The sequence below is a fragment of the Onychostruthus taczanowskii genome, unplaced genomic scaffold (assembly GCF_017590055.1).
Source record: "Onychostruthus taczanowskii isolate IOZ18803 unplaced genomic scaffold, ASM1759005v1 scaffold8, whole genome shotgun sequence".
NCBI classification, from domain to species: domain Eukaryota; kingdom Metazoa; phylum Chordata; class Aves; order Passeriformes; family Passeridae; genus Onychostruthus; species Onychostruthus taczanowskii.
Window position 1 is genome coordinate 15,092,716 of NW_024505892.1, and position 23,693 is coordinate 15,116,408.

General features: G+C 42.1%; 1 protein-coding gene across 7 annotated transcripts in view; it reads left to right on the forward strand.

The window, feature by feature from the left end:
• The window catches only part of HIVEP2 (HIVEP zinc finger 2), a 135,928-nt gene that overhangs the window by 71,405 nt on the left and 40,830 nt on the right, over positions 1 to 23,693 (forward strand). For 5 of the 7 annotated variants that reach the window (XM_041423714.1, XM_041423716.1, XM_041423719.1 and 2 more), the window contains one exon: positions 13,369 to 13,466. The exons of the other annotated variants lie outside the window; for them this stretch is intronic. The gene's annotated coding sequence lies outside the window, so the exon portion shown is untranslated. The remainder of the gene's footprint in view (positions 1 to 13,368; positions 13,467 to 23,693) is intronic. 7 annotated transcript variants of the gene reach the window in all.

Below are 23,693 nucleotides of genomic sequence, written 5' to 3' on the forward strand. Positions count from 1 at the left end.
TAATGGTTTGAGACATAATTGACTAAATTTTAATATATCTGTTGTAACTCCTTGAACCAAAAATGATGGTATTAATCTCTGGAAATGCTCGAGTGGGAATTTGAATAATTCTTTGGAGATGTAAAATTACGTAGGTATTTATTTTGTCCTTTTTCCCCCCTACCTTATCACTTTTCTTAACCATTCATTGTGTCTGAATTTCTGAGTGATCACTGTGGGTTGCTATGTCTTTTATTCTTCAGGAGAAGCCTTTAGTTTGATTTCTTATGTTTCTTAGTAGTGGCATTATGTTTTCCTGGTAGAAGCATTTTTTTGGGCCTTATGTGTTGATTCTGTTATCCAAAAGCATTTTTTAAGTCCCATGCACTTTTCTTGTCTCCTTTCCTAGGGTGGTTTTTCCTTGGATGGAACTTCTACATTCAGAGTGGCCTCTCACCATTTTTCTGGTTTTACTAATTTTTGAGCTGGAGCTCTTACATAAAATCAAACCTCGAAGGTTTAAGGGTATGGGTCTTGGTCAAATTGTCATCTTACACTCCTTAGTCTTGACTTGCAGCCGCACCAAAGCTCAGCTGAATGCAGCAGAGAAAGCAAAGGTAGCCTAAAAACCTGTTTTTCCATTTCTCTGTTTCCTGGGGCAACCAGGCCTTGAAGATACCATATGTTAACATGAAACATCCTCAGAAACCAGGTTTAGCTAATCCCTGCCAGTCTCTTTAAACCAGGCAGTCTCTTTCTGCCATTTAGTGTTATGGTATCTGTTTGAGCTGGCACCTAGCTTTTGGAATACAGGCATCAAATTTAGTGGAGGCTCTGCTCACTTGCATTATCATTTGTGTTTCAAAGGTCAGTAATTTTTTTCTTAAAATATATTGTTTTTTAATGAGTTTTCTGGGCACAGTAAAAATAAGCAATTTAGAGAGGGATGGATCTAGTACACTATTCAGAGTCTGCATTTTGTTCTTTCTTGTCTTGACTATCACAAAATTATATTCAAGGGGGGTACTTTGTCTACAACAACATTCAAGAGCTTTGAAAATTCAGGATAAAAGCTGTGTGTCTTCCCTGAAGAAATGAGTCCTCTGTCAAGTACCATATCATAGATAATTTTCATTTAGGGCTTTAAGTTCAGTAGCATGTCTGGTAAGCTTATTTCTTCAGCCATTACCTTAGTGATGCAACAAGTTAAACTTTTCCATCTTGCCTTTTCCATAACTCTTCATGTATGCTCCAGATCTCAGACAGTGGACAGGAATTGCAAGGGACTGCACAGGTTAAGGATGACCCTCTGCCCATGGATCATCATTGCTTACAGGCTGGAGATCACTACCCCACCACCCTGCTTGTCAGAAGAGCTGTGGAAGTGCTCTGCTTCTTACTCCAGCGAAGCCATCTGGGTTGGCTTTGGTTGAAGGTCAGTGGAGGGCTCACAGTGAATGAGGTAGAAATGTGAGCCTTCAGCCAGCATGGAACAAGTAGGGACAGAAGGACCTTCAGCTTCCATAGCTAGAGCAAGACGTGCTGTCATAGCTCTTAGCCAACAACATTTTCCTTTAAATGACGTGCTGGGATCACTTGGATAGCTACAAGCTTTTGTATCATGTTTTCCTACATGACGCTGAGGAAAAAGTCTTGATACTCTTACGGAAAAGTATACCAGAACCTGCCTTGTAACTGTCCTTGCAGGGGCTTTCCACTGGCCTCCAAAACCTAGCCTTTTATCTGAGATTATTCTCCAGGCTGTTGATTACATTTTTCAGAGCTGCAGTGTTCTCAGTGATGATTGCGTCAGGACTATCAGTTGTTATTTCCAAGTCCTCAATTTTCTTTTCAACCTCCTGCTGTTTTAATCCCAAACCTTTCAGCTTCCTGTCTATGGAAACCATAGTAGCCTGGAGTAAGTCCAGCCTTCCAGAAATAGGAAGTTTTGTATGTTTTACAAAAAAATTTAGATAATACTGGGTGGCCAATGACAGCAGCTGTAGACATCGTCAAAACAAAGGCAGGTAAGCAGGTATGCCCTTTAACAGGATGAAAACTGAGTATGCTGCCAGATCCTTTGCTGGTCCTAATTTCTTCAAAGGCATGTTAAAGTCACTTATGAAAATCACAGACAACAGTCTTAAAATCTTAAATCACTTAAATGATTGTGACCAGTAGGTCATACCATATATCACACCTGGAAAACAACTTTTCACATGGCCCCTGAAAGCCTTCTAATAAAATTATTTTTAAAATACATCTTAAATCAGTTGTTTTCATCATCTTGGTGAATTTGGTTGTTTTCTTAAACTGCCCACATAGTACCAGGCACTTGGTTTGGCATAATTTTCCCCCCATGTCTCTGCACATCATGGTCCTCCCTTCTTCATCCTGGGAGAAGGCTGTGCCTGCAGCAGGCAGCAGCTCCAGGCCCACTGTCTGCTTCCCCCTTCCTGTGGCTCTGGAAAAGGGTGCTTAGCCCAGGTTCAGCCTCACTGATGGGGGCAGGGCCAGGTGGGTGAGCCTTCTACAGAATGGGGGTGGAGCAGGAGCTGGGGTCAGTCATAGGAGTGCTGGAAACTTCTTTTGCTTGTGGAAATACCGTAACCTTTCTGATAAGGGCACGTGTGGTGAGACATTTTATCTCTGCGTTTCTGCAGAAGTGCATGAGAAGGTAAGATTTCCAATGGGGGCAGAAGCCAGTATTGAAGCCTTTAAAAAGGACTTCTTACTCCAGTCAAATGAAGAACATGCCTGTTTTACAGATTTTTGCTGTCTCTGCTGTCTTGGCCAAAGGTATAAAGAGGCATGATCCTTGACTTGATCTCTTAAAACACACAAAAGCTCTCGATGTGGATACACTTAGAACAAACCTTTACTTTTACTGAAACACTTTTAGTGTGTTGTATGAGGGAAGATGGACCTCAGGAAAAAGCTGTGCCAGCAAATAACATAACTTTGCTGGTACGAACGAAGGCTGTGCTGGGAACACTGTCAGTACAGTGCGCTGGGACAGCTGCACCAGCAGAGCTATCCTATTCTGGATACAGCCTTGTCTTCTGTTCCAGTTTGTCATGCATGATTTATCTTTCTGTCACCTCTTCAGAACCCTAGGCACCTCTCGGCATAAAAAGAAATTAAAACACAATACAGATGAGTCTGCTCTGTATTGGAGTCTTGACCTTTAATATATCAGGTTTTCGTAGTGCGGCTTTTCCAGCAAATAGGCTGTTCTACAAGAACAGAGGTGCTTTAGTGGGCTGCAGAGGTCCTACCTTAGCCATGCTTCAGTTTTATTTGCTCCCACCTACCAGCTCTCAAGCTGCCTGAAATGCCTTTGAGAGTAGGTAAGGTTTTCAGATTGCCTGCTAGATCATGACCATGAACTCCAGCAGACAAGCAAGGCAAAAAAATTATCATTAAAAATCAGAGAAAACAGCCTAGCAACCCGACTATTAGAAGGATTGCTTAATGTTTCATCCTGTTTTGCCAGTTTAATTTTTATAAGCCTTTGGGGTTTATGTTTTTCCCGTTGGTGCTCTCATTACATTTTCCTTCCCTTATTAAAGAAAGTGTTTGCACCTTACTCTGTGTCTGCAGATTCCTTGTGAACAGACTGGTACATTGCTCCAATAGCAGCTTTGCAGTCAGACCCCTTAGATCAATAAACCATCTTAGTTGTTGAGTATACCAGATCTGAATTTTAAAGATTCACAGTCACACTTGAAATACCTGATGTAAATTTGAAGAGGCATCTGAAGAATTGCTGTACATTGCAGTCATAAAGCTTTGCCAGTGTTACCTTTTTACCAGATCACTGTTTGGGTTCGGTCTCATGTTTTTCTCTGCAACTATTCATGGTGGTGGTGTTAGTTTTTTTCTCCAAGAGACAGACAACTATGTCTTTAGAGAAACAAAACAACTGTGTCAACAGATGGGAGAGAAAATACTGTGTCTGAAATAGTGCTAGGAATAAACCATGTTAAAAATAGGTAGTCTTGCCACAAGTGTTTCTTTGGCCAATGTGGAAATCCTTCTTTCCCATACTTGCATGTTATCAAAACTGTACTAAAATCCTGCTAGAAAAGCTGCCAAATAAACCTACAAAAACATTGCTACAACAATAACTACCCTTTTCCTGCCTAATTGTGAGAGTCATGCTAGTAAAAGAGAAAGACTAAGGAAGTAGTGCTACCATGGGAGAGCTCTGAACAGTGCCAGGGACTGACCCCTGGCCAGCAGCAACTAAAACACAGCTCTTTCACTTGTGGCTATAGATTTTATTGATGTGACCTTCCTCTCCCCTCCCAACAGTCCTAGCACAACACCAGAGGATTGTCAGAATTTTGCCCTTTCTTAGAAGTGCTTCTGCATTCCTAGGCTTGCAGAAAAATAATTTTCCTGTCCCACAAAATACCTGTGGAAAACCCACAGCAGTTCAGCTGACAAGCTGAGGTTTTTTTAAAAGAAAACTTGTTTCCTCTCCAAAACTGGAAAGCAAACTGAACTACTCTTAAATGTGACTTTTACCAGCAGAATTACAGCTGCAGTTTAGACTTTGCATTTCTGCTTTCCATCTCTTGTCTCGCTTATTTTTGCTGTTTGTCTCCTTGCTTTCAATTGTCTTTTCTGTGTCTCAATTCATCTAATTTTTGTGGCCAACCAGCCGGTTCAGCATTATCACTGTCCTAATGGCTGTAAAGAGGGCAGAGAAGCCCTTCACTAAATGAGTTTTTTTTCCACAATGCCTCTGTGCTTTCTTTGGTCCATTTTTGTTCGTGCTTGGTGCTCCATGTTGTGTCATCTGGGAAGAGAGATGATGTTTGCATAATGTGTATTTTTCTGGAGTTAATTTCTGAAAATATTTGTATAGTTGGCAGCACCTTTGGGGCAGGGACAGATTGCAGTCTCAAACACAGAACAAGTCAGTGTGTTGACAGCAGCTGGAGGAGCGGAAGAACAGGTAGAGCCCTCAGCGCTCCCTTCCCCACATTCCCCACAGCCTTTTTCTATGGGGACTCGCTTGGGAGCTTGGCAGAAAGCAGCCTCAGGCAGCAGAGCATAGTTTAGGGCAGCCCCATGGTATTTGTAATTGATTCTGATAGCTGCAAAGGTACATAAGGCTCCTTCATCTGGGGAGAAGGGCAGAGGCAGGCAAATGGTGCAGCCTGCTGCTGGGCATAAATTCCCCATGACTGGGTCCAGCCCTGCTCTTTGCAACAGGCTTTTCCTTTCCCACTTGTCTGCAGTCAAGGAATGCTCCTGGGGATCTGTGCTTGACTGGAAGTTGTCTTTGTTAGATTAATGATGCTTGTGAAGACTGAAAGAAATTTAAAGGAAAAGAATAGGTTTCAGATGATGGTAGAGTCTGCCCTGTTACTTCAGTCCATCAAGGGAAGACCCACATTCCTTATCAAAGTAGTGTGTTTATTATCCTCACTCTTATCTTGTTGCCACGTGAGGAAAATGTAAATGAAGACATGAAATGCCCATTTATTTCACTCTTTTTCCAGCAGAGAATTTCCCAATTCACTCTGTGTAAAGACTCAGTGAGGTTTATCAACAATTTATGTACAGAACTTCCTATCACAGCTTCTTATCTCTTTTTTTTTTTTGTGTTGATTCCTGCCTCTGTGGTCCCTGCAATCCATGGGTAGTATGTATATGTATATATATCTATGTCCACTGCAAGGATATGTCCCATGGCCTTTTAAAAATTTGTTTTTGTTTAAGTGATCTATGGATGAGTTAAAAAGACTAGTACTCTACATGCATGAGTGACATTCTGATTAACAGCTGAATTCTACCTTCTTCCAGCCTGATTGTGCCACATCCTCACTCTGCAAAAAACCGACATTCAAAAAGATGCATGCTACCTATTCACTTTTGACTTGAGCACATGCTTTGCTTTGCTGAATTAACTTTACTGATTAGAGATGGAATTAAGTGACTTGCTTAAATGACTTGCTTAGCTGTGAATGAGGTTGCATAATTTCTCTGCTGGAGCTTTCCTCCCAAATCAGTGAGAGTAGGCTCAGGGCACAATGACAGAGAGGTGATGCAGTTGTAACAGGCAGGATAAGTCAATTAAGAATCATGCCCTTTGTATTGTAAAATGACATTTTGCTTTTTCATTACTGCCAGTTTCAAACTGTGGTTGTGAATTGTAGTCAAGTGAATATGGTTTCATGGGGCAAGAATAGCAAAATATTTTTGCGTCAGCTATAGGAATATAGCTAAGAGTTCTTGCATAGCAGTGTCAAAGCTAACTGCTGTTGCACTGCCTTGTTTTTCAGACTCTTTCATTCTTGTGTTGGACACAAAAATCATTAGAAAATATTCACTGGCAGCATTTAATAGCATATATTTAGAATGTGAAATAAAGAAGCCAGACATTAGTGATGCACCATAATCTATTAGCAATTTGTTTAACTCCACTCCTCCACACATGCAAGAAAATAAAATAGAAGTTATTCAAATAAAATTGATATTTTAAAAAAATCTTCACATTTATGATTATGCGGGGTTTTTTTCCTTAAAACACCACCTATTTTTCTTTTTCTGAAAGTCAGGGGTGATCACAAAATGCAAAAAATTGCAAACAAAACTAAGGAGAAGTTCAAGTTAGCTGTGGAGCCAAAAGTGTGATTCAGTAGCTGAAAATATCTCTGCGCTTCATGCATCAAACTCAAACACTGTGCTTTGGCAACGCCCCCTGGATTAGAAGCGGAGTTTGAGGTCATTCCTCCTCCAGCCTGCCATGTATGGAGAGGGCCCACGCTCATGACAAATTACTGACTTACTGAGCACACCCCAAGAGCAGAGCGACATCAGTGCACAGGGACCTTGCCTCGCTGAGGACAACCAAAGTCATCACTGCTGCCTTTCTCTTGGTAGTCTTAAGACCTGGAGGACCAGAGTGGAGGGACTGGGAGAGAGGACACTTGGAACAGCCCCTCTCTAGATGTGCCAATAACAAAGGATAGTGAGGCAGATTCCTTGTAAAGAGGTCGCATGATGTCCAGCAGAAGTGCTATAAAAGTGTGTGCTCAGAGATGGTTTGGTGGCCCGTTCAGATTTTCAAGACAAATGATCAGCTGCCAGTGATGGTGTTACACTGGGGCTGCCAACCTGAAACAACAGTTGTGTAATCCTGTGCTTTGCAAGCTGTCTCTGCAACTGTCCGAGACTGATCTCAGCTTATCTGGTCTGAATTCAGAGTGCCTTGAGTGAGGTCTATACTTTTAATTAACACCAGACTCACTGAGCTCTTAGTCTTATTTCACAGGGAGCCTCGGTTAGATTTTGCAGGTAACAACCAAAACTCTGTAAACAGACCCTAAGTCCCTAGATTATTTCCCTTGCTGACAAAACTCTCTTGCTCACAGACATCCCACTTCCCTCCTGTTATCCTGCATGGCTCACCCAGTTGCCAGCTTCTTAGGGACAAATTAGCTTTCACCTACTGCTGAGATGGTCCAGCACTATGGCCGTTACTCTGCCATGGGCTTGATGTTGGTCTTTCCACGGAGATGGAGATAGTTTTGACAGCTGAAGTGATTGCCATGGTCTAGTGGGATGCTTGCTATATTGTAGCCTACCTGCTTAGTGGCCTTAATGTCTGCTTAGTGCCTCTGCCTCAGTTTCTTCATTGTGCACCTTGCTGCTTTGGATTTCCCCAATGCATGGGTGTCGTAGCAGGGTAGTCATTCAAAGAGAGAATGGAAGCCAAGGCCACTCAGTGTGGGAGGTTTCTCATGATGATTTTGCCAAAGTCTGTTTTGCCAAAGAGCATGTTTGGCTCCCATAGAGCATGAGCTTTACCTAGAATCCTATCTTGGGCTTGGCTGAGATGTGATGTTTTCATTTTCCCTGCCTACTCTCGGAGGATCGCCAGATGTACTCCCATCTTCCTGCCAGCTGCCTGCACAAACAGCCCTCTTGGCAGCAGCAGGCCAGGCAAATGGGTTGAGCAATGTGTGTTTGAGGACACTGTGTCAATTGTCAGCTTGACCATTGTCTAAAAGCATCAGGCCTGGTGAGTGAGGGTGCTGGTCTCAGCTGGCAGTGTCTAAACCATTATTTGCAGTGAGGTTATGGACCTATACTTAGGGGGATGTGCTCTTGCTAATTTAGCTCCTGGCTGAAGTGAAAAAAAGTAACCCAAAATCATAATTTCAGAGGCAGCGGCTAAATAAGCTCCTGTGCAGCCTGGGGTCTGAAGACAAAGGAGATAACACAGGGAGGATCCCAAGAAGAAATTAGGTTCTTGGTTTTAATAAAGTGAATTACCTATGTGTAAAGTAAACAAAGTTCATAGATGTTCCTTTTAGTTAAAATTTGTTTGGATTGCAGAACCTGAGAGACAATAAAACAAGCTCCATTAACACACATGCATTAGTAAATATGTCTGGTTTTGTTTAAATAATATGTACAAATATGCAGATATGGATATATACATATATTTATGTAGATAAACACATATATATGCTCATAAATTTATGCATGTACAAATTTGAACAAACTGAAATTTTACAAAGATTTCTTGATGCTCTTTGCATTGAGATCTGCAACATGGTGTTATCAGGATACCAAAATTAAGAAAAGCTCTCCATAAAAAAAAATTTAAATGGGCTACCATGCTCCTATTGAGAAAATCGTGGAAAACAAAAGAAGCATATATACTGAAAAATAAAGCAGCCTTCAAATCTCTTGCTGATTTAATAATGAAGACAAAAATGTTTACAGCATAGCAACATTTGATTAAAAAAATGAATTATATACCTTTTACTTTGGAAGTAGATGAAGATTTGATCTGTTAATTTTATCTAACTGGTTGTAGGCAAACATATGTGTGCAGTATCCGGACCTTCTAGAATGACCTGAAATTAAGAGGGCAAAAGGAGAGTTGCTTTAAGTATTTTAATTCATCTATTCAAAGGTGATTTGTGTGAACACATTAAGAAGACCAGTAAACTAATGGGAATAATTTTCTTCCACTTTTTCCTAATTCAATTGCATATGGTGTGATTGCATTTGATCAAGGCATGAACATCATTTCACAGATGAATGTCTTCTGGCATTGATCATATGAAGTCAATTTAAAGTATGACATTGCTTTTACCTTCCTCACATCAGAAGATTTTTTTCCTTCTAGTCTTAGCTGCCATAGCTATCAAATTCTGTGTATAATAAATTGTGCTTTGTTTAGAGAGCAATAGCTTAGAGAAAAAGTTCTGTGATTGAGATTGATGCCTGGAACTTAATGTTTCATAGCTGCAATCAAGCAAATTTTAGACTTATTTCTCCCATAACAGATGATAATTCACAGAGTTCTATGGACCTTCTGTGTTTGAAAGGGAGAAAAGGAGCAAAAAGAGATAAATGAGAAAATTAAAAATTTGAAATATTAGAAAATCCACTCTGACTGGCTTCACACTCTCTACATATTACAGAAGTTTTTATGGTCAATTCATTGCATTAAGTAAGAAAACATCTATAAAGAGGGAACTCATGCAAGATGTTTGGAGTGGGAGATTTGCATATAGCCCCACTGTTGTGAGTTACCCACCATGAATCCAAGTTGCTTGTTGATGCACTGCTGAAGTATGCACATTTTTCTACCAATATTGCCTAGCTCTTCTTTAGTACAAATTATTCTGTATAAATCCTAGAACCTGGCTGCAACTTAATGATACCTTACAGACCTGGTCAAAGTGAGGCTTTAGGTAAATTCCCAAACTGTGGTAAGTTACAGACTGTGCTGGAATCTGTGTGCTGCAAACCAGTTAAGGAGTAACATGGGCATGACTTTATTTGCCCTTTGTACTCTTGAAGCAATTTCACCTATTAAGTGTACTATTTCAGAATCTTTGAATAATTAGCAGTAAAATATTATCCAATTGCTTTCCAAAAATTTTAGTTTCTGATTAAAATACACATGAGATTTCTGACTTTTTTTTTGCTTTGGAAGGTGCACAGGAATCTCCCTGTCAACGCCCTACCCTCAACTGACCTTACAGTGTCAGTTTAACAAATATATAAGAAGTGATATAAAGCAAAGATTTTGCTGTTGATCTATGACATTACTTAATTCTTACAGTCAGATGATATTGATGTCTCTGTTACATTTTTGTGTCACCACTGAAGGTGTAGTTTTATGACTAGAAAATGGTTACAGGGGTTGCCAAGGCTGCTAGGAATCTTTCAAAAGCAGATGGTGTAAGAGTCATTATCAGGGCACTTCGGCCTGTGTTTCCAGGTCCTGTGTAAAAAGCTATTCTCAGAGTGTTTGAGAGGCAAAGTTCAAATTGAAAAAGCTCTTCCAAACAGTGAGACATGCTGTGATTTTCATACTCTCATTTCCCTTTTGATGAGCTTGTCTATTCATAGTCCCAACAGCTGTCAAACAACTGCAGAAGAGATTAGGAGAGTCATGACCAGGTGTGACCAAATAGAATCACAGAATCCTTTAGGTTGGAAGTCCAGCTGTTAACCCAGCACTGCCAAGTCCATGACTAAGCCTCGTCCCCAAATGCCACATCTGCATGTCTTTTAAATCAATTTTCTAAGTTCCTGGTTTTACTATCCAAACAATAACTGTCGAGCTTTAATTAGGCAGCAAAATCCTGTTTGATGACATGTGCATTATCTGAGCTTGTTAGAGACTCTGCAGATTGATTCCTTCAGACCATGTCCTGTTTGCCAGAACCAGTGCTGCTATGAGATGCTAAGTTAGTAAGGAGATTCATTAGCACTGCCAGGACAAAACCCTGCTGTCCTTAAGCAGATCATGGTTTGGAGAATATTTTGCCTCCTTGTAAGTAATGATTAAGTTTCTTAAATACTCAGAAACTGATCCAGCCGGAATTGAATGGATCAGATGCTACAGTATTCTTTGAAGAACCATGTTGAAAACCGGGAGGTTACCACAGCAAGAGGGAAGATATTGGATCACATCAGTTTTGAGCTAAAATAAGTTAGGGTAAAATGGAATATAGTGTTCCTCATGGATTTCAATTTAAATCCTCTCTATAAAGCTAGAGCAGCAGAAGTGTGATTTTGTTCTATAAATGACATCTTTCACTTACGGCTTTATTTTTTTTTTCTTGAAAGTATCCTCTGCTTCTGCCAGGGTGCCATAGGGAGGATTGAGTATAAATGAGAATAAAAACCCTTGTCTTTAGGTTGCAGATAGGATAAACAAGTTCATGATGCATATTAATTAGAAATAACTGTGTATGTGTAGCCAGCATCACTAAAACCACTTCAGCCTGTGAAACTACAGGGGGATCTGCTTTAGGGCTGGAAGGTATCCATGCCACACCAGGAGGAGGAGGCTACAATCCAGAGTACTCCTAGATCCGAATGAAGAATGGGAGAATAAGGACTCATGACTTCTTTACTGCTTTGCTTTGGTTTTTTGCCTGGGACATTTTTCAGGTCAATTGTAAAAGTAGCAATTGAAATGCTGGCCCTGCTAATACAGAGTTTTGCCCTTGAGCCATGCCAAGGTTTCACCAACAGATTAAAACCATATTAGGCCCTTGTCTGTTCAAAGGTTCAAAAGTGGTTCCTGGCTTCACACGCAGATCATTTCCTAGAAAGCTGTAGATTGGTGTGATAAAGTGCCAGGGGCTGCAGCCAGAGCATGTGTTATTTTATATACTCAGATGCCTGTATAGACCGCTGTTGATATTGCTGGTCAATAACACATTATCATTTACTATTTGTTTTTGTTGCTGGTAGCAAACATTGCAGGGAAAAACAGCATCAGCGTGTCCATTTTATTGCCAGCCAGTTCCAGGCTTGCTTTACCTTTCAGCTTTTGGCACGCTGTTTCCACTAGCTCCCATCTGTGCCCTGCTAGCAGTGGAAGCACCCTGTGTTGCCCACCCCACGGAGGACAGGTTCCCTGCTGGAAACAGAGGGAAGTTTGCTTTGGCTTCAGGGTATGGTATGGTCAGACCACAGGCACAAATCTGCAAGTTAGGTGTGCTAAGTTTGAGATTTTCATGTTCAAGTCCTCTGACATGCTCCTCTACATGATGTATAAGGCCTTGAGGAGAATGTACCTTCTTCTGCTGTAGTGACCTGATCACCTGAGACAGCAGCCAGCCAGAGCCCAGTGACACAGCCAGGGCAAAAGAGCAGGAGAAGGGGGGACATGAGCTGCACTTCTTGCTGGGACCCTGTGCAGCCCTGGGCTGCTGCCCTGGGCAGGAGCACATCCACCTGGGATACTCATACGTGTTGCCTACCCATCACATCACCTGGGATCTCACATGTGGGTATTCAGGGATGCAGGGAAGCCTGAAAGAAAATGCCATGAGCAAAATGCATGATGTGGTTGTCTGTGTGTTCACAGCAGTCTTTGTAAAATCAGAGCAGCCAGGCCCATTGGAGTACATTGTTCACTGAATACAAGATCACTGAAGGTTTGTTGCCTGAGTAGTAACAAGGAGGGCATTTCAGTCAGCTCCTCTGTGTACAAATTAGATCTGAGTCTCCAGTTCCTGGTGCCTTGTCTGTATGCCCCATTTAGGGGTATTCAATAACCCACTCCCTGCAAGGTGTAAGCAAAGTAGCCTGTGGCTGTCTGACGTGTCTAACACATTAATGAACGTATCTCCTGGTGCTCTGTGCCTTGGATGCACATACACTCCTGCACACATGCCGGTCTTTTGTATGCAAAAAGTGCTTTCTTTGTGGTCTTTCTCAGAGTGCCATCACATGTAAAAAAGAAATTTAAGGATCATGACTGTTTTTCACAGTGTATGCTAATAACTTACTTTCTAAAACATACTAGTATCATACGGAAAAGGGAATTCCTAGAGGCGAGCTTGCTTTTAAAGCACAGTGCTAAATAGGAAAGAAGCAGAATGAAAGATAATCACATTGCTCTGATTCAAGAACAGGAAAGTGTTTGCATTTAATTAAAAATTATGTGCTCTTAAGTTTAGGATTTGGGCATGATGTTTTCAAAATTGCACATAAATTAGGCAGAACACTTGGAATGACAAGGCCTAAACGTAAAGATACTACAAATACAATTAATGGTTTGTGTTTACCCTGCTTTTTGTATATATCATGTTTGAAAATACATCATTGTATGCACCTACTGGCCTGTAAGTCTGTTGTTTTCACTTTGACATGCATTAGTTGATGTGTATTCTAGCCCACAGTAAGTTGGAAACCACAGGAGAGCGACTGATTGCAGGTGCCACATTGCTCTGAAGACAGCAAGAAGGACTGTGTGACAATCTCTGAAGTTCTTAACGTGTGTTGATGTAGCCAACACCATAAAGTCAGTCAGGTTATAAAATCAAACAGCAGGCTGAATTGATCACAGTCGTTAAAAATCTTTAATATTTGTTTTCCAAATAGGTGGAAGAGAGAGGCAACAGCCATATTTGCTGGAGTAGTGAACCAAATTGCTTTGACTGGAACCATTACTCACTTGCACCTTTGATGGCAGCAGCCAGGTAGGAGAGCAAAGGAAGGGTGGTTTTGCATGAGCTGAGGGAGCGGGTCTGAGAGCACAATGAAAAGGCTTCATGTGGAAGTCACTCACATTTAAATCCTGATTATGTGTCTTTTTGTTACAACTGAGGCCAGCTTTTGCCGAAATTAGAGACATTTTTGTTTTGGGGCAGGTTTTTGTTAATTTGGAAGTGATGTCTTTGCTTTGTCCACATATTTGGTTTTCCATTTTCCCTTCTCATATGCAATTCTTGTATCAAGTATCTAGGGTCTCCACTTCTTGAACTAAACAAGCAGAAATGTGTGCTTGTAAAAATACAAGAAGGTATGGTGGGTGAGGTTTTTATATCTGAAATGTCTGGGGGGTTTTATTTACTTTGTCCTAAAATATAAGTTGGTGATTTATGCTTGGCAATCTTGTAATTTCAAGTGCACCACGGACAGTACTGTTCAAGGTTTAATTTTTCCTCTGGGTCTTGAACACTTGGGCATGTAGAAAATGCAGTTATGAAAGTGCTAATGTTGTTGTATGCAATAACACCCAAGCTTAAAGTTAGTGGAACCCCAACAGAGGTCTTACCATGGCATCAGATAGTTCAGAAGATAATTTATCTTGTCAAGAAAAGGTCCATTTTAAGCTACTGATTGCAGCACCATGTTTATTAGGGTTGGTAGTCCCAAGCTGGTCAGTTTTCATATTCATGGTCTCCAAAACTGTGCCTGTGTGCAGTGCACAAAGTTACTTTTGCTATAGGAGATCTGAAGCACTGAAAAGCTCCTCTTCTCTCATCTTTTCTGTACAGATACATCCTTGATGGTCAAAGAATTGTTAGCCCTTAGAATTTAAGCTTGAAAGAGTAAAAGGTTAAGGAAAGTTTGATCTCTCTCAGTGAGTTTCTTTTTTTCTTTTTTTTTAATTATCCATATTTGTCTTCAGTCATAGAAGCTAGGCGTATAAGGAAGATCCTGGAGATTGTCATGTGATATCATGAGCATAGGAGAAGGTGTTCAAAGAAAACACAGCACATATTTTGAGATAATCCCACCAGATTTTTCAGAATTATATAAAAAATTGTTGTTGGACCTATGTTTCATTCTATATATGAATTCAGTGAAAGAAGGGGTTAAATTGAGAAGGGCAATCCCTTGCACCTTTGCTCAACTCTGGAACTGATCCCAAATACTCTGCAGTCCAGGATGGTGCTATATGGGATATCTCTTCTTATGGATCCCTCTCAAGGTCCCTGCAGTGGTAGTCGTGGCTATCTGCGTGGTTCTCTTTCCCCTCTGCAGTCTCTGAGAGCAGCTGAGATGTTTCTGCACAGCCTGGGATCAGAGTTGGGTGGGCGAGGGGGTGTGAACTGATGGCTGTCAGCAGGGCTGTTACCCCACCAGAGGTCCTGTGGAATTTCTGTTTAAAGTTCAGCAGGAAAATAAACTGTCCTCATGCACCCCTGAGCTGTGTTGCCAGTTTGGAAAGCATTAACAGCGTGTGAAATTTATAAGGAGGAGTAATGGAACACTGCTGGAGTATGGAAACCTGGCCATGTCCTGACTCACCAGGCAGGATTTAAGTGGAAAACGGAGAACTTTGGCATACAAGGGTATGGCGGCCATCCTCTGAAATGGGGTTTTAGCATGCAGCTTTCAGGTTTTGCTAGCATGCAATTTAACGGCACTTGTGTGCATTGGGCCCTTTTTCCTGTGGATCTTGTACACTGAGAACTCTCCCCGAGAATGTGTCAGCCGAATAATAGCACACTTCACTTTTTGTTTGGAACAATTAAATTTTAGAATAGATGCTCTCAATTAACGTGGTTCAAACCGGTGTTGTTGTAACTATGATGATATGTACCACTACCTCGTGTGCTAAGGATATTAAGGCAAGCACTTAATACTGGTAGGGTAGTAAATAGGCTGTGTGAGCCAATAAAAGGATCCCGTGAAGAAATGGAACCCTATTATTGCCCACTTTGCAGGTGAAAGCTTGCAGTCTGATTCCACCTCTAGGCACGGGGTGGTAGGAAGGCTCATTTTCTCCAAGGACCAGAGCATGCAACGTTGCCAAACCAGCAGTCGCAGGCGTCCTTCAGGGAATGTTTCCTGCAGCAAGATTGCAAGCTGTGGTGTGGAGGACTAGCTGCTTTATTTTGGCAAGGAATCCTTTGAAGATACTGGTCCTGATTCTCTACTGCCTGGAACCTTTTGCTATTTATACCTGGGTAAAGTGAATGCCGAGCGAGCATAAAATACCACTATGCTAGTGCTAAAGGAGCTGTTATCCACTTTGCCCAAATATAAATGACTATGCAAAGGGTGAAGCAAGTTCAAGGTCTCTCTTTTTGTTGTGACATTGCCCCTAGATCCTGCTGCTCGTTGCTGACAGTGTGAATAGAACGAGGTTGAATCTTCTGTAGGTTTCAGCTCGAGATGTGCAAACTCGGATAAGTGAGAGCACTTGCTTCTGTAGCGAGTAGCCAGAGAGGCAAAACGTGTTTTCTTCTTTCCCGTCCGGGAGGCGGCCGAGCAGGGTGGCTGGACAGCAAATGAATTCCCCGGCAGCCTATGCCAGGGTGGGGGGGGGGATGAGGCACAAGGTCCAGAGGAGGCAGGAATGGGCACGGCGCTCTCCAGCCTCACAGCTGCCGAGCACCACAGGCCGCTCTGGCGAGGCAGCGGGCGCGGGGCTCCGGCGCTGCGGCGGGGCCGGGAGGGATGGGGAAGGAAAAAAGGAAAAAAAAGGAAAAAAGGAAAAAGGAAAAAAGGAAAAGGCGCGCCCGGCGCAGCCGCCGCTGCCAGCCCCGGCCCTCAGGCAGCTGCGGCACCTTCTGCCGGCGGCGGGGCCGCGTTTGTCTCCTCCTCGTTTCAGAGCGTCCCCACCCCCAAAAAACCGGAACCAACCCCCAGAGCCATAAAAATCAGCGCTGGCTTAATGAAATCTAACAGCTCCCTTTCCCCCCCGCCACGCAATCTGTGGCCCGTGCGCTGACATCCCGCCGGCTGGAAGGACACGGTCCTTGAAATGCTCTGGCACCGCGAGCTGCTGCTTTCGAGCTCGAGCAGAGACAGATAAGGATGTTGTGAAGGAGAAATTTGGCGTTGCATATTATAAAACCGAATCCTTAAAGAACCTGCGTACTTTTGGCAGTATTTCATATGTCGTAAATAGAACCCATATATATTCATGCGTATTTTAAGCAGAATATACTGTACTGCAATTTCTGCCATCTAAGCAGGTATCTTGGTAGAGTAATTTAAAAACATAGCTGTTTGGTTTATTTTTTTCGTAGCCAGCAGTGCACCAATTAAATAACCAGGCCAGCATTCTGTGTTAGGCATGCTGGCCCAGGGGAGGGATAGGGGGTCATAGCAGCATGAACACTTGAATCACTGAACCCCCCCACTTGATGGCATCAATTTTATTTAACTTCAGAGACACATATATACCTATTTGCATCTATATTTCCCTCTGTCTAAAAATATCTTAAAGTTATAGATTTGAGGCTTGCAGCTTCAATTAACACATGGAGTGAACAACTGCAGTTTTAAATTTGCCAGTGACATGTATGCAGAATTATTGTTACATATGATGCTACAGTAACCCTAAATAATTTCAAAATATAAGCAGGGTGCTATACTACAATGTCAGTCTTTAAAAGTAATCCTATGAACCTGGCTGTGTTTCAAACAAAATCTGAAGAATTTACATTTTTGAAAAACTACAGTCCAGTGCCCTGTGCAAATCCGTGTGAGTGGAGTCTCTTGCTCACTGACACTTTGCTAAAAAGTTCTGAGACTGCAAAGTTGCAGACAGTTGGGAAGCTCAGATCCACACTAGCAGTTACCTCCAGATGGCTGCACTTTCATTTGGTACTAAGCCTTCTAGCATCTCAGCGTTTGCATGTTTGGGATGGTGATGTGTACTCTTCCACTTGTTTTTGCCAGAAAATGTACAGGGCATTGTATGATAGGTTTTGACACATGGTATAGCTCAAGAGGTGGGAAAGAGAGCGTGGGGAGAGAGAAGGGACAAGGAAAAGAGGAAGACAGGAAAAGAAAGGAACAAAAAAATGCAGCAAGAGAAGTTTATGTCAGTGTAATGAATTCAGCCTGACTGGCAAATACAATCTGACTGCAAGTTGTGAATTTCATTGAATTTGATCCAAGAAAGACACAGCTGAGCAATCTGCAGGAAGCAATCTTTTCCTAGAAGTATGCAGCTCCAAACTGTACAAATTCTTCCACTGGTCGTAAAATGTCTGTCTGCCACTGAACCTGTGCAATCAGATACTTTTGAGGAGAAAGTGTGGTACTGAAACAGTCAACTGAAGAATAAGGAAAAATATCAGTAAATGTAGAGTTTTGAAAGAAGAAAACCTATATAATTTGAAGTTGGCCAATGAAGCCTTAGTGATAAGGACAGTTAATCATTCTGGTGCAGCTGTTTCCTGACATTTCTGCAAAATGTTGTGGAAAAATTAATGAAGGTTTGTTCAGTAATGGTTTCGAGCTTGGCTAGTGGAAAATATGACAGTATTTCCATCGTCAATTAAGAACAAGCAAGGCCTTTTTTTTTTCCGTAGGGGAAGTGGTATGCAGTTGGTACTGCACAGGAAACTGTAGACTTGACAGCAGCTGTGTGATAGCAACAGGTATGCAGAGAACATGGGGAAGGGCCCAGGCCTTCTTCTCTTATCACATGTACTTCAGTGTAGTGGAAGTAGCTCTGTCATATACTGGAAATACGGGATACTTATGCTATCTGCCATGTGGGGTATTCCTTCGAGTGTCTGGCTTTGAAAATAAATGCTCTTCTTGTCACTTCAGTAACAAAGCTTGCATTAATAAGGTTTTCATTGCAATTTTATTACTGTGACATCAGAAAATACTAATTCCTTCAGGTGGAGAGGATTTTTTTGCCTATCTCTGAAATTCAAGTTACTTGCCATTCAGCCTCGGGGTGTCTGGTTGTGGTAGCCATGCAGCGAGCCTTGGTGAGCACATCTGGGTGCAGTGCTGCCTGGGTGAGGAGCAGCAGTGAGGCTGGAGGGGAACTCACTGGCCTCGCGTGCAGTACGGACACGGGCTGTGTGTCATGCGTGTGTGTGGGGTGTTGCAGATAGCCAAGAAAGCATGTGGAAACACGAGCATGGCCAGAGGGTGCATTCCTGATGCCGATCAGCGTAGCTGAAGGTCACTGCAGCAGCTGAGCAGTGGCCTTTGTCCAGTTCTTCACCTTGTAGCCCGCAGACCCTGGCAGGCAGCCAGCTGCCAAAAGCCTCCTCCAATGGCACCTTGGGGTTGCTGTTCCTGCCAAAGCTCAACTGTGCTTGAGCTCCTCCAGCCCAGTTCAGTTTGGGGTATGTTGGATCCTCTCTGCGCTTGACTAGGCTGTATGGGACGGAAGGTGATTGGGAAAGAGACAATTTCACTCCTGAGAATAAAGTATGAAGAACAGTCCTGTACAGCCACTAGAATTAACTTTTTTAATCAAAGGGTTCTAAATTTTATTTTGTGTGAAAAATGTATTCATGTGAAATGTCCAGGTCTGGTACAGAAACACTGTAAATCACTACAAATATTTAGGTGAATGATTTAGGTGCTCAGTACCTTTCTAGTACCTAACTGGATTGTGAGGTTTTGTACATGCCTGCCTCCTCTAATAGCTTTTTTCTTCCTCTGACTTTCTGAGATACTTTGAGCCCTACCATAAATATGATTTCTAGCCTGTTTACACAGTATGATGATTCATGCTGAAGTGTTGGATAGAAGATGCATTATAATGAATGGTTTATGCTTTCCTAATATCATTCTGTAAAGGTGACGCTTACTCAATGCTCCACCTGCAAATTTAGAAGACCCTTAGCAAGCTTGCTAAAAATGTTTGTCTTGCTCTCTGTAATGGTGCCTGTAGGGTGTACAGTTCTTACTGACAGGTTTAAGCCAGTGTAAAACAGGTAATAATGACAGATTTGTATCCATGATTTGTGACTGTTCACATAAGCACATAAAAGTCAGCACCAAGTTCTCTCTCCCTCATGTAGTCCACTGCGAGAAGCTTCATTTTAGATTCTCCCAAGCCTGCAATCCCTAGTGCAGGTAAACCAACTGTTGCTGGAGTCAGTGACAGCTTTACCAGTATCAGAGTTATCAGAGCATTGAAGACAGCCCATATAAGATCCTCTGGTTAGTTTTGATTTGGGACATTAAAAGGTTAGTCCTGCAAGCACACCCCCATCAACAACCACGTGCATGCTGCCCCTGCAGTCAGTACACTCGTGCCCGCAGTGAGACTGCTTGTGTGCTGCAGGGTGTGCTCGGGAGTAAAGGAAAAACGAGGGCTTTGCTTTTGCATTTTATCTGATGTGGGAAATCTGAGGGTGCTGGGTCAAACATGAGCTGCTTTTAAACTTCTCAGCATGAGGGCTGTGCCTACAGCTGCTTAGGAATTTCCCATAAAAACAATTTGTCAATTGAAAGCGGAATTTCCACAAGAACAAGTTTTCCACTGGAAAATTTCCATATTGCTATTTTTATTTTTTTGTTTTCCCATGGAAATCTCTGAACTAAATACTTCCCTTTAAGTCACTTCACTCCATGAAGAAGATCTTTGTTTAGCTGATCTGAGCTAAAATGTTTTCAGTTGCCGTTAAGTTGCCTGTTATGTTTCTCATCTCATTATGAATGGCAGTACAAAAATTTTAGGCTTAAGAAGTTCCTGTGGGCAGATCACCTTGACAGTCTTCATGTCCCACAGCGGGTTGTAGTCACTTATGTGAAAAAGTCTGCTCACTACTGGAAAAACAATGTCAAAGTGAAACAGATTCTAAAATAGAGGCCCCAAACCCTGCGAAACCAGAGGAGCCATGTTCATTTGTGAGCCTATATCTTTGCTGTTTAAACTCAGTTTCCCAGAGTTTTGAGTATATTATACTGGCTATTTAATGTGTCTGTGGGGGTTGTAAAACTCTTGGGCTCCATTTGAGATTAATAGGGAATAAAAAGTATGTTTAAGTGATTGTAAAATTGACTAGGGATGAAGGACTTCCGCTTGTCTTGTTTTAATTCCTTTCCTGGTAGCCCCTACTGAGCTGAGACATTACTGGAGGTGACTGGACACCTCGTGCTGAGCATATGGGAAGGGAGAAGAATGCTGCTGACACCAAGGTGTTCATCGTATCACACAGTGACCTCTTATGGATGGATGAGCATTAAAAAAGAATGAATACCACTTCTACTCTTTAAACTAACAGTTTGAATAGTACCAATATTTGTAGTAGGTGCTGGGTTCTCCTTGTGGTACTGCATCTCCAGATATCTCTGAATCTTTTTCTGTGTCTTGCTGTCTCTCATCCATTCTTTATCCTGTTCTCATTGACACATGGAGCAAGTTCTCGTCACAGCACTAAAACTTTGGTTATATTACATGGCGACCAGCTGGCAGTTTTGGTGATCGTGACTGGTGGCACGCACAGAGTACTAGCCCCTGTTGTCCCCGAGGGAAATGTCCCCCAGGAGGAAATGGGCTGTACCAGAAAGTGAGCTGTGTGACAGCCACTGCACCAGAGGAAGCTCTCTATCTACATGAGCCTGAAGGCAGGTGCAGATTTTTTTCACCTGGTGCACGCAGGAAGCAGCATGGCTGATGTCTGACTTTCCCTTAGGCAGCCTCCCCTGCGCTTCTCAGAAAGGCATGGGAGTTGTAGTTAAATATTACAGTCTACATTTTACTTGCTCACAGACTGAACAGGAGCTAAGTAACTTTAACCATTAGCTCCATTTTAGGTATCTCTTCCACTGGATGAAGGGCAGTTGACTCTCAATCATATCTTCCAAATGAACAACTTGGAGTGAAATCCTGGGCTACCTTTACCTGCAGGAAAGCATGGTGCCAGCACACATCTAAAGCATCCTCCTCTGTCCCTTTTTCTGCCCCTCTCATAGGATTCTCTTGAGTTCCTATTTCCCCTTACTCTGTCACTGATTTGTTTTGACCCTCATAATTTTTGCTGGGGTAGCCTAAATTAGATTTCTGAGTGCTGACTGTTGGATCTGAACCTTCCTCCTTCTGGGAGGATAGGACTGACAGCTTATGGAGAACTTGTTTGACTGTGAAATCAGGAAGGGTTTTTGAGAGCTGCCTTAGTCATTTATCCTGCCAGCATCCCCATTCTTACCAGATGTTGCTGGGAGCCCTCCCAGCCCCAAACCCTTCTGCTTCCCCACTGCTTAGCTTCCCCAGTGGTGCTGAAGACAAAGGTGACAGATCTGAATAGAAAGAAGAAGGGACACATAAGGACTGGTCATTAATTCTTTTTTTTAATATGTCAGCGGTTGCCTTTAGGTGATAAATTGCTGGCATTCAAGGAAACACCAAATAGGCCTTCTGTGCTAACAGCAAAGACCTAATTGCACCGAAAGTTGAACACAGTTTCAAAGAACACAATAGATTGCCATCATTTCCACCTGTGTGTTGTTCTTTGGGAAAAACAACAAAGCCCACCTCACTTGTAGTCCCCTATACTAAAAAGGAAGGTTTTCTTCCCGTATAATTGAAACTGGAGTTTTCATTCACCTGAAGAATCTGAAGACTAACTGAAGGAATGATCACAGCAATTATTCACACTGTTTGGCAAGGAAAAAAAAACAATTGGCAAAACCTACATTTGTGACAATCAGTTGTATTTCACAGTTGCATTGCAAAGGCCTTGGTTCTAAATATAAGATAGGCAGAAATTGTTCTGTTTAATGTGTCCTAAAATTATCCAGCACAGAAATACTTTAAGGAAGTGTAAAAATGAATTCTCAATTTCTCAAAAGGCAGCTTAAAGGGGAAGGCATGCTGATGTGGAAGTATTGAATAAATGCCATCTCAGTAACAATTTTACCAAATGTAGGGAAGAGTCTTACACGTCATGTCCTTGTTATAAGATTCATGGAGAAAATACTCCTACTCAGATAGAAATTTGCTGTAAACAGCTCTCTTGCTCTCTTGTTAGAGTAGATGTACTTTTGAAGATGCAGTGGCTCTTAGAAGGAAGAAAGCATGTTGTGCAATAATCTGACCTTACGTTGCATAGACACTTCCAGTTTTGGAATGTGAAATGTCTGAAACTGGGAGTGGGTGGACAAGAGGTGGAGCCAGTCAGGAGCCTGGGTGGCTGCGTTTCTGAGAAACTCTCTTCTGCTGGTGAGTACTGCTAATTCACCAAGTGCACGCCTAAAGCCCTGAATAGTGCTAAGTTGAACCACTAAACAATATCAAGTTTCAAATGGACATGGAGCTATAGGGTGATATTTTGGAAGTTAATTGTATGAAACCTCATTGAAAACAAGGCTGAATTCTTTCAGACCTGAAACCACAGCCTCCCAAAATGCGTCAGAGACTCTTGATGCTGCAGCGAGGTCAGCTTCCCTCCCCCCCTACCTGTGAGTCAGGACAATTCTATTATAGGAAGTTTTTATTGGAGGCTCTCGATGAAGAGGTAGACAACATGCAGATGGTGAGGACACACTGGGACAGAGTTTGGATCCTGTGCCTGCATAAGTGGTGACCAACAGGCAACCAACAGGTCAGAAGAGCATTTTTTCTGGAGAACAGTGGGATACTAAGGAAAGAATAGTATTTGAGCAAGAGGTAGGTTTGACTGATTTCACCTTCTGTCTAATTAAAACCTGGATTCAGAGTCCACTCAAGCTGGCATTGTATCGATTTCTCAAGGGGGACAAATACTGAGTCTCTTGTAGACTTAATGCCCTCAGTGCTTGTCTGCAGTTCCTTCCATATCTACTTTAGCTGAAAATCACAGAAAAATAATTCTAGAGCAGCTCAGTTCACTGTTGAAAGAAAAAAGAAACCAAGGAGGAAGCAGAATGTATTTGACAGGTGGGAATTTCAGAGGTGTTATCTTGATTTTCAGTCAAGGCAGACACTTTTTAAAATAGAAACTTCCTGTGGGGTAGTCATCCACTTACTCTTTCCTTTTCTATAAATCCAGACCTGCTTATGGGTGGATCAACACCACTGGGACTTAAAAATATCTGTGAGCAATGCTGCCCCATTTATATTAGCAGGCCTATGACTTTTTCTCTGTTGTTTGTTATTGATGTTATTACCTGGACTGCTTTAGCAGAGGGTTAGCATAGATGAAATTCCTACAACAAGCAGTATTTTGACAACTTGGACTGTGTGTGACAACTTGGTTTTAGATGTGCTCTTCTTTTAATGC